The sequence below is a fragment of the Leuresthes tenuis genome, unplaced genomic scaffold (genome assembly GCF_036924035.1).
Source record: "Leuresthes tenuis unplaced genomic scaffold, fLeuTen1.0.hap1 SCAF_3, whole genome shotgun sequence".
NCBI lineage: Eukaryota > Metazoa > Chordata > Actinopteri > Atheriniformes > Atherinopsidae > Leuresthes > Leuresthes tenuis.
The window spans coordinates 9,765,770-9,777,489 of NW_027325357.1; the positions used below are offsets into that span (position 1 = coordinate 9,765,770).

The 11,720-nt window shown below is 39.1% G+C and overlaps 1 protein-coding gene across 1 annotated transcript in view; it reads right to left on the reverse strand.

Moving 5' to 3' along the window:
* Positions 1-4,967, reverse strand: part of tafa3a (TAFA chemokine like family member 3a) — a 99,781-nt gene extending 94,814 nt beyond the window's left edge. Inside the window, exon 1 of the mRNA XM_072383110.1 lies at positions 4,547-4,967. The gene's annotated coding sequence lies outside the window, so the exon portion shown is untranslated. The remainder of the gene's footprint in view (positions 1-4,546) is intronic.
* Between the last annotated feature and the right edge of the window lie 6,753 nt (positions 4,968-11,720).

Below are 11,720 nucleotides of genomic sequence, written 5' to 3' on the forward strand. Positions count from 1 at the left end.
AAACACTTTAAGAGTCAACTGGAAAAAGTCTCAGGCAGTCATGTTGCTCCCCACAGGATACACAGGTTGTCGACACTGGCTTTAAAATGCTTGTATGCTTGCATATATTATCCATGCACAGCAAGAAGTCTGAGGACCAAGTTGAATCAATTTCAAAAGATGATCATATCTGTCAGAACTTCAGATACAATCCATGGTGTTGTATTTCATTATTTTAGTTTAAGTGCAAATATTCAGAAAACAAGCTGTATTACAACTCACCTCCGATATGTTTACTTTTCAGACGTATAGTTCTTGTACATGTTTTACTTACACAATCTCAAGTCCTGCAACTCAAGCAGAAAAAGAGACTGATTGTTTTATGTTCAAGCAATCAGTCAAGCACTCTAAACCGGTATGAAAAAGAATGAGCAGCAAATGTTAGCGTTTGCCAGCTTTCGCTAGCGGTGGCATGCTTCCTCATATGCAGCGAACAGCCTTTATATGGTACTTCCGGTGTACCAAATAAAAAGTTTGTAGTGCACGTGAACAAAAAGTTTTAACGAAAATTTTGAACAGCACTAAAATGGCTGCCTCAACTACATAGTGAATGAGTGGACAATTGAAACACAGGCCCTATTTCACTGATCTCTACAGGTAAATTATGACATAGGTATAGAATAAAAAACATGTTCTTCGTGCTGATGTACAGGAATTGCACTTATTTTTCATGACATGCAACACAGCTTTCAAAGACATGTACTTCTTTTGGTGTTTTCTTTCTGCACAATGTTTATGTCTAGGGGTGGGACTCGCCTCCCTGCAACCACACTGCTGCTGGTTTCTGGGGAGATGCAAATGTGAACTTTACCAGTCAACAAAAACGTTGGCAACCAGAGCCTTTGAAGAATACAATAATATTACCAACAGGACACTCAAATACAGACGTTATTCCACAGAAATGTGTCAAAATTTTACAGTGAATGCTCAAAATGGCTGCATCTTATGTCCTTTACCTCTGATCGCACCTGCAGTGATGCGTTTTCATGCCGCAAGCGCTGACGCTTGCAAAGCAATGATGATCAACAGTTGCCACTTTTGGCAAAGACAAAAATGGCACATTACTGAAAAGTAGGAGTCTGTGGGGGGTGTTATCCCTGAATGTTGAACTGAGACACTGCTGATTCAAATCCCATCCTGCAAAACCTTTTCTGTAGTTCTTTTACTTTTTTTCTTTGCTCACACCTGCTAATCGTTAGCAGTAGGAGTTAAAAGTACATGGTTAGTGATAGAAGTAGTGTACATGGTTCATATAGTTAGGAATAGAAACCTACATATCATCACAAACTACCCAGTTTAATACTCAATATGTGGACAAATGGTCCTATTTCACAGTTTCTGATGAGACTGGGCTGACGCTACATACTAAAGGCAGTCATGCCAATAAAATGGCTCTTTTTTGCAAGTTGGTACAGTTGTATACATTTCTTTGAATTCAAAATCTTTTAGATTGCCACTTTAAGCAAAAGGTTGAATGAATTATTACAGAAATGGTAACATTAGCTGTGCATCAATAATTATTGCATGAGAGTAAGATGAACTTCTCATGATTGTCAGTATTCCAATCTTGTCCACTGACCAGATGAGAAAAGAAATGCTAATGTGACATAATGATATCACAATACACACTTACACACACAGTTTTAATGTAGTAGTAGGAGATCCAAAAACATGAACACATATGCACGATGTGCCCACACACATCATTCACATAAACACTGCCACACTCGAGCTGTATGCACATGCACACACACACACACACTGTCTCTTGTTCACACACACCTACAGCCAAACATGCACAGAACAAATCAACATGAATAAATGAGATATGGAGTTTTGCTTCACAGCCTAATCTCTTAGGAAAAAACCGACTCGCCGCATCGGCACGGATCAGCCCGGGAGAGTAGCTGGGACACTGCTGGTTCCCAGAAAACCAATTTGTTAGTTTATTGTCTTGGTGTTTAGTCTGTGGTTACAGTTCATTTCAGCCAGCCATTCTTGGGCATGCTCCTTTAAATGGCATCTATAAAACATGGGATGTGCTCTCTTCATGTCCTCCACCTCTTCTGTACATGACGGTGAAGCACACAAGCACCACAATGCTGTATTTTTTTTCTATGATAAGGCTTTGAATTTCTCCTTAAGCACCCGATGGATTCACCCCAGTAGCTCAAGCTGGCACATTGTGAGGTGAAACAAACAGCTCTCTAAACACATTAACTTATGAACACCACTGAGAAGTGAATCTCGAGGTGCAGAAATCAGGTGTTATCATGTAATTAAATGGCTGACTTTTTCATTGTTCTGCTAAACTAAATCTGAAGAGCTGGTGGTGAATACTGAGATGATGCAATAGCCAGGATTTTATGGTAAACTCATGGTTTTGCTGTGCTACGTTTTCCATGACAAGACACAGAAAATGTCACAAGTATATGAATTCTGCATAAGCAGACGTGCCTGGCATCCCCACAACGCAGGAAATGAAAAAGCGCCATCTTAAAATGGAAACATTCGGAAAAACTGCAGTATAAAAAAGCAATCTTCAATGTACAATAACACAGAACCAAAGCACACTTTTATAAGGTGTCGAAAACAAAGTGCTGAATGGTTTTGTTTCATGCCTGCAAACGCAGGCATTATATATGTCCTATTGATCTGACAGAGTGAGCAGGAAGCTGGTGGAGAACATAAATACCGCCTGGGGTGGCTCCTTAAGACTAGAAACAAATCTCTTATCCATGATGTTCTGCACTGTTCTCTTTTGGATATCACCTGGTGGCTCATGCATATCAAGGACTCCTTCCATGCCTCACCCTTCCTTAGGTACTGCTGTTTGTTGCAGCGCCTGCGTGATGGTTGCTTTTAAAAAACAAACCACACTGCAAGCCAATCTGTCTCAGCTGTTCATGCTGGTTGCTCTTCAGAGCAGCATTCAAACGACACAAGAGCAAACATTTTTGCTTCACCTTTTGTTGGAGGGTGCGTATGTTATAGTGCAGTATTGCAATGTCATGGACACACAACTTCTGTGGCTCCACAGTAAATTCCCACTTTTCAACAACAAACTCTGCAGAACAAGCTTTTTTAAGTCTCCAGTGTTACTGACAAATACAGTGGACCTGTCACAGAGATCCCATCTCCAGTAATCCCAGGGTGGCCTTTGCTCTGCCTGTCAGCAATAGCAACCAATAACCTTCCACAATAAAACCCTCCAGAACAACAGTGGGCCGCAGGCAGCTTCAAGGGCTACTGACGGCGATCTATAAAACAATATAATGGGTTGCCTGTCAGTGAGTGTGAAAGGGAAGATCTGCGCCTCCTATGACTCTCTGAGGGGACTTCAATTAATCACAGCAGAATTGTATCACCGCGCAATAGGAGTGTAAGGTTATTACCATCCCCGTACTCCGTAGGATGAAATGCGATGATAGCACTAATTGAGGGGAAGAAAAAAAAAATAGCTGACCGTACAACACTTGTCAAGCGAATGAAGGGCAGATGAAAGAACATATTGAATGAGGAAATAGACTGATGGACACCAAAAAAGGGGAGAAGAAGAGACAAATTGGAGAGTGGAGAGGGAGGCACTCACAGTCGTGTGGAAGCATTGTGTGGAAACATAATCATAAATATCTAAAGTCTATGTGCAAAGCAGCTGACGGCAAACACAAGAGCCAGTTTTCATGAGGGACTCCAAGTCACAAAGCAGCTGCTTGTAGTTGGGGCTGTTTTTCTCTTGTGTTGGAACCCAGGTGAAGCACACTTGCCCCTGCTGTGATTTCAGATCTGTATTTGACCAGGCAATAGAGCTTTACCTTGGGGAGCCATGTTTAGTCGGGGGCTACCTTTCCATAGGTACAAAGGATGAAGACATGTAGATAAATTAGTGTCACACGCTCTTGTTGTAGGGTGGGGTTAAAGAAAAAAGAAACGCTTAAACTTAAATGTAATCAGATAGATAGATAGATAGATAGATAGATAGATAGATAGATAGATAGATAGATAGATAGATAGATAGATAGATAGATAGATAGATAGATAGATAGATAGATAGATAAATAGATAGATAGATAGATAGATAGATAGATAGATAGATAGATAGATAGATAGATAGATAGATAGATAGATTGCACCCAACTTTATCAATTCATCAAATTTAACCAATCTGAAGAGTTTATGTTACTGCATGAATCTGATTTTTTTTCTGCATCCACACAATATGAAGTTGAACATTTGCCATCTTGCAGCTACATCTGTACACCACCTGAAGTCATTAGTTTCCAGTAGCTTTATTGGTGTCACGAGTTAATAACTATTTGTCACAGTGGACATAATAAATAATTTAAGAAATAAACCTGCAAAAGTCAATCGTTTTGGATGCTTGGCTATATCATGAGCTGTTAGGGTTTAGAAATGCATAATGTAAACTGTATATATATTCCATATTTTTGCAGAATGTCAAAAGCCTAATAAGAGGTCAAAATACAGAACTGAATTGCCGTTTTACCTGTCGTTGTTGTGTCAGTTAATCCCGGGAAATGTCCATTTCATTTAAGCTCCATTGCCAACCACAAACACCAGAAATCTGTTCTTCAGGGAATTGCCATTTTCTTGCAGCTTCAAGACGCCCAGGACAACACATAATCTAAACACAGCGGTATAACATCAGCACTCCAAGTCATATAAGTCTAAAATGTGGCTGCTGCGTACTTTGTAGGCAGTGGACTTTAAAGTCTATAAAAGTTGCTGGTCCTCCGGCTCTGACTGACAACTTCCCATCCGCCAGAGCGCCGCGACAGCTGGACACCACGCCGGACGGTCGCACATAGTTTCTGGATTCAAGCAGGGTGTGTTTTTTTACAATCCTCCATCCACATACTAGGTACGGCTGTGCTTTGGCAACGGCTTCGAGCAGTTAGAGAAATGGATTTGAGGTGTCCTGCTTGAGAGCAGCCGGATTCTTCACGGGGAGTGTGTGCAGCTTGGTGGTGCAGCACTGGTGTTTTAGCGCCACCCAGCGGTCATCCACGTGGCGGTGACCCGAGGGACAACAGACTATTTTCACAGCCGCCTTTCAGACATGATCACTGGGTGATTGTGCTGTGCAACATTTAAGAAAAATAAAATAGAACAACATCAGGTTAATTTAAAGATTTAATATAATTCATAATCTTTTTTTATTTCTAATGATCGAGAATGACAAAGCAAAAAGCCTTTTTATTTTAAATTTGACATGACTTCGGAGGAAGGGCTTTGAGCTATTTTAGGTGAGTGCAAAAAAAAGAAAAATAGACTTATATACTGTAGGAAAATGAATCAGGTGAGGAGGAGTCCTGATAATTTGGATATAGTCAGAAAATTGTTTATGTATGTCTTTATATTTCATCCACTTTATCCAAAAAGGCAAGTCCCTCTCCAGTATTTTAAAGGGTGATAATGCAACTGCAAGTGCCCCCAATTTAAGCAATAAAAAAACATCTAAATATATTTTTCCACTGAAAAAATTGGAAGAACAATATTATATTTGACAGTTTAGCCTATGCTTGTGCATTCCAAAGCTGTTAATGAATCACTGCTTCTTCAGTTTGAACCAAGACTGCAGCCATTTGAAGGCTCGGTCTTATTTCAAATGCTGCACATAAATGGTTACATGAACAAACAGCCCTATGCTGTAGGGCTTTTCCACTGCAACCCACTTTCACTGCATATGGCAAAATATACCTCTGCACACACACTCCACCATCTTTGTATTGTCACGATGGGAATTACCCCTCCATCAGCATGAATAAATCAACCACTCTGTCAAAATTTATGTTACAGTGACCAGTAAAAAGATCCAAAGTTAAAGATGACACATATATTTATTATTCTAAACAAGATTACCTTTTTGTTTAGATCTCTTAAAGTGTCAAAATGGTACAAAAGGTAATTAACCCAAAGTAAAGTTTTGGTCAAGCTCAGATAGTAATGCAAACTTTGACAAGTGTCACACATTGTCAGTTTTTTGCAGTCATCTAAGATTTCATGTTTGGGATTTATTTATTTTTTTTCATTTTTCTTGACAATAGCTTCTAGTTCTGTGAGATTCTTGGACAATCATGCACTGCTCTTATTAACTCCAAATGTAGAAAACTTTCAGCTTGGAGCTCTTTAGATTGTATTTAGGATATTTATTCAGTTGTGTGGGTCATTCTTTCCTTTGCCAATAAATTATGTCCTCTGCTGCAACACAAGCCCAATAGATGATCGATCCACCACCAAGCTTAACAATTGGGGATGTGTTGTTCCCATGAATCTCTACACCTTTTGTTTCTAATTGGGGCTAACTTTAATTTGATTAGCCAGCAAGGACTTGTTTCCAAAATATATCCAGATAGTTTAGATATGAACTTGCAAACTGGCAAACAAGAATCTTCCTTCCTGCAGGTTTTTTGCAGTCAAACAGGGGTTTAGGATCCTATGAGCACTTCCCCTGAATGTTCTCTTGGTCTTCCAGACCTCAACTTGACCCCCACCTTTTCTGTAAACTGCAATTTACTAATTATTTTCACACTGAGAAAATGGCTGACTGAAAATTCCTCCTCTGGTTTATGGATATCTTAACTTGAGAGTGCTTGCTTAGAAAAGCCTGTGGGTGCTGAGCTTTAAAATTTGGATCACTTTGTTTTCCCCAATGACTGTGACCAAACATTTAGCCTTGCAAGTGAAGACAGTGGGAAAAGTTATCTCAATGCTAAAATTTCTTAAGGTGCCCAAACTTGTATATGGCACAGTCTTTATGTTTTTCTCTTAAACTAGCTCAAAACAAACAGCATTAACATTATGAATTCTTAAGATCAGTTCATCTTCTTCTCACTTAACTGCTCACAGAAAGAGGCACTTTGACGAGGAGTGCCCAAACTAACACATCTGTTAGTGTCTGACATTCTCCATCCACTCTCCTTGAGTCTACAAAGGCTTCCCCTCTCTATCTGCATCATCATCTTTCCATTTCTCAAGCAGTCTCTTTCGTCTGGCTCGTCGAAACGCAGGGATGGGTGGAATAATCAATACCAGCCTTTGAAACAGCCGGTAGAGATGGAAGACAAGCATTTGGATTTGGATTGGATTGATTTGGGGCCGCCTTTGGAGAGTGTTATCATCATAAAGCTAAAGCCATCAACCTCATAGAAAGTTCCATAAACACACACACACGCACACACAGAATCACACAAGCAGAATCAAAGGGCAGAGCACACCAATCCCTGCTGATCATGTATAAAAAAAATGTCGGCTCATTGTCATTGACCAGGCTGAGCTATAAAATTCAAAGCAGATAAGTAGACAACAGCCAGGTCTCGCATCGCCACATAACTGACGAAGAATAGAGAAGCTATTATTTTGATTCTCTTAGCGTCGTTTATATTATATCCTTCCCAAAGTCATCAAATTTATTTCTTCCTTTCCGAGTGTCTCTCACGCATATTGAGAGAGCAGATGACCTCATTAATCTTTCGAGCATTGTATAGACCTATCCTGTCATTCCCCTGACGCTGTGGTTTGTGACACCGCTCTGCTCATTAAATCATATGACAGGATGAGGTCAGCTGTGTGGTAAGGTGTCTCAAGCTGTGCAAGAGCAGATAAAGCCAGCAGCGAAGGTTTCTGTTGGCGAACTCAACTGCTAATGTACTGAAGGTGGCAGCTGAGGTGACGGTTAGTGAGCATTTGGCATCAAAGTTGAATAAAAATGTCTGGTTTTGGCTCTTTGAGGTCACACCACACAGAGAAACACGACACTCGCAGCGCTTGAGGCGTCATGTGATTTGGCACCTCTCAGAGGGAACCTTGCCGCCTCTTTTGGTTTTGTTAGTGTAGGTGGTGCTTTGCATAACAGTCATCATCCCATGCTTTCATCCTGTGATTACTCTCGTTTCACACAGGCAACATGAGCTGCGGAGGCTTCACAGCTCAACATTGATTGTGGTGGTTCGGTTTAAAATAACAGCAACCTAAAAGGGCGAGCACTTCACCTGAACCCTGCTTGCTTTCTCCACAGAAGTGTGTTTGAAGACAGTCAGACGTCTACTAGAAAATTGCAAGGGGAAAAATAGCAAGCATTATGGCCTCAGGAATGGAGCTCTCCATCAATAATGCAGAGGAAGCAGCAGTTAATGCCCCCTTTAATTCAACAGGTCTGCAGACATCGGCACAGTTATTCTTCCTCAGCGTCAGATGCTCGATGAGAGGCCGCTACATCAGGCTTTATGGCTTTGTGTGCGGTTGCACTGCCAGGTCTTTCCCTCGACCTCAATCCTGACTGCAGAGCCTTTAATGGGTTTTCATCAGGGGCACCCGATAATGGAGTTTCCGACTTCACCAACACTCTCAGTCGAACCAGCGGAGGGCTGCATCTACAGAGAAAGAAATAATGCCCACATAAACTCAGAATATATGATCTCAGTTCAGTGTGAGCACTGAGAGTACACATCCGAAAAAAACAGTCAGTGTTATACAGCAAAAACAACCCTTTACAGAGGTCAAGTTTAACAAAAGTAATAAAATCCACCATCAACAAAAGAAGATTTCACTAAGGTAGATTATTTTCTTGTCTTGAAGTTTTGCTTTAATAAAAACAGTTTCCATAGAAGGTCTTTAAAATAATAAATGGTACACAACATATTATTTTTTGGGAGAATTGCCTTTAAAATACTGATTTAAGTGAAAGAATAGTTCAATCAGTAGAGTAATGGATCAGTAAAAGGTAAAGCTAATAAATCTGCAGAACTATCTTCCTCCTGTGATATATTGTGACCTTTCACAATAACAGAAAGTGAAATCTTATGCTTCATAGTTTTATTGTTGCAGCTGACTTATGTGTCAGGATGACTGAATCATTATTGAATCTTTGCATGAGTTGTGAATGTTCTTACAACATAAGCCAACTTTACCTGATAATACTAATGTTTCGGATGATAAAGGTATTACAGTATCATTCAACTTATCAGAATATATTAAGAAAACAGTTTGAAATTGAAATTCAGAGAATTATTGTCACTTGAGAACAAAGGAAGAATATTCTTAATTCACTGTACAGAAAACATTTTGAAGATGTTATTGAGGCACGATATAACAGAACAGAGCTGTGAAATTGATGTGTTGGAGTAAATAAGTCCATATTTTACTCAAAAAATACTGTGAGGCAACAGTTTTAAATGGCTTAAACTGTAAATAATCCAATTTGGTTGTTAAATAAATGTAATGAAATGAAACAAACAAGAAAATTGAATTAGTTTTATGGCTTAAACTTAAACTAAAATGTTCATCCATTGCAGTTATGCGTTGAAGCTTTCTTTCTTTGATGTCAACCTGAGAGCAGCACCTCACAAGAGCAGTTTTTCCCTCAGTTTTGAGTCAAAGCCGAACATCAGAGGAGAATAAAAGGCGTGTATCTGACACACTGATGTGGTGTTAATCTGACTGACTGTTTTGAATTGCCACACAATGAAATATGAATCTCAGACTTTACTTTGATCTTTTTCCTATCTGCATTAGTTATCAAACGTCCCCTCTCAACAGATTTTTTTTTAACTGCCTCCAATGTTTTCACCATCAGTACCCTTTCATAAACCTATACGGAGAGCTCGAGGAATTACAGACACAAATTTTCCAATCATTTCAATGTTTCTCAGAGTTCAGTGTGGCCTGCCTCAGCGCCCTCTGTCAGAAGAGTAGAAGGATCATTTATCAGGAAAGAGATTAAATCTTCATCCACTGCTACAGAGTGTTGAGAGTACTTTATCTTAAAGAGAGGAAATGAAACCAAAGGGGGGGGGAAACATGTTTTGAGGCAAAGGAAACATTTAATTTTCTTTTATCACTTGTCAGCATGTGATGTTCTGGATGGCTTGAAGCACACCAGCTGGCATTACAAAAACAAATTGCAGAAAGATGAAATACAGAGAACTTGTTATCATACATACACATGTTTCCAACTGAGATGCAAAAAGCAGAATAAACACACAATCTTAGTGTACAAAATTGCCAACAAACATAAAGAATGAATGAACCTTTACAAGGTTCTTCCACACCATCATAGACCAATTCTTTCAACTTTGTCTTTTCTTTTATACATCTTTGGCTCCATCTATTGGTGAGTATAGATAAGTGCAAACATCTCACTGAACATGAAATTTTCACTGCAGAGTCAACTCTCTCCTGATTCAGGTCTGAGTGTGACCCACTGCTCTCCCAACAACTAAACAAACACCTCAGTCCAGTCCATTTCTACCCTGGTAACCTACCGTGGTGCCAGTCTGATCTCAATGTCCTCTTCTCAGCTCTGTCAGTTTTGGTTGGAACATTAAAATATTGATGATTCAGTTCATTATTCAACAATACCATCCTATTGTGACTGATGTGGAACTAGTCAAAAACGTTGAAGATTATTATCATTATTACAGCTACAACTTTTTTCTTATTGTATCATTGAACAAATGGCCTCAGTATAAAATATTACACTTACGCACAAACACAAAAAAATGTATATATATATAACTAATTTACATCTCTTGTTGAGCAGTGGTTTGAAAGAATAACATAGTAGTGTTGGCCCACCAGTGGCTCACCAGGCAATACCAAAGAATTGAGGTGTCCCATTACTGCGCGGTATGTTTCATTGAGATGTGATGTCCTCTTAATGTGAGCAACAAAGAAACGAACACTTGCTACTAGATGTTGCAGTCCAAGAAAATTAGTGAACAAATTTTACTTAAATCATCATCTCTTTCTTGCAAACAGTAGACATCAATACATCAAATTTCACTTTAAATCCTCCTTTAATAATAACATCACATCTCTATGACGGCATATTAGGGCCTGTACAGTTCCAAATAAATTAATGAATTAATATATAAATGCTTTTTTTTTCAAAAAGATGGAAATTCACTGTATAACATTGATATAGGGGTTTCTTACCTTCACTTAACACTGATTCATGAGTTCAAAGCATGAAATTATCTGCAGAAGGTTTTTTATAACAACATAATGTTGAATGCACTGCAACACATTGCAAGTAAAAATCCTTCAATACAAATTACAGTTGTGTTGGCAAATGTTTTCACTTCAACCAAAGCTCAAACTTTAAACAATGAATAGAAAAAATTTATTACGTTCTGCACATTCCTGTATGTACAACTTTCTCAGGAAATACTGAGTGCTCAACAAAGAATGTAGATGTGGTAACGTAGGATAAACAGAGTACTTTTTTTGTTTCAAGGGATTTGTTGGCAGAAAACCACTAACAAAGATAAGAGTATGTCCCAGTGGGAACAAGAAGAAATAGGTCAGAGGATACATTGCTTAAGAACAGTAAATTTTAGGAGCATACACAATCAGCACTGAAGCATTACAGTCGATCTTCAGTCCTTCAGCAGCTGAACGATGGACTGTGACCTCAAACATTTATGTAACACAACTACAGGCCACTCCTGTGTCTCACCAGTACTGCTTTTCTATAAAAGTTGGATCCAAACAAGTCTCGAGCCAAACTCCAGCTCATGTGTGTTGTCTTTTAACCTCATAAAGTTAAGGTACTTTTAGTGCCAGGAATATGGTGAAATGCAGTTGTTACCAACACTTTTTCATTAAGGCACCATTTTACAGGTGAAAGGGGTCTCTCCTTTTTAAAATTTGGCATTTGT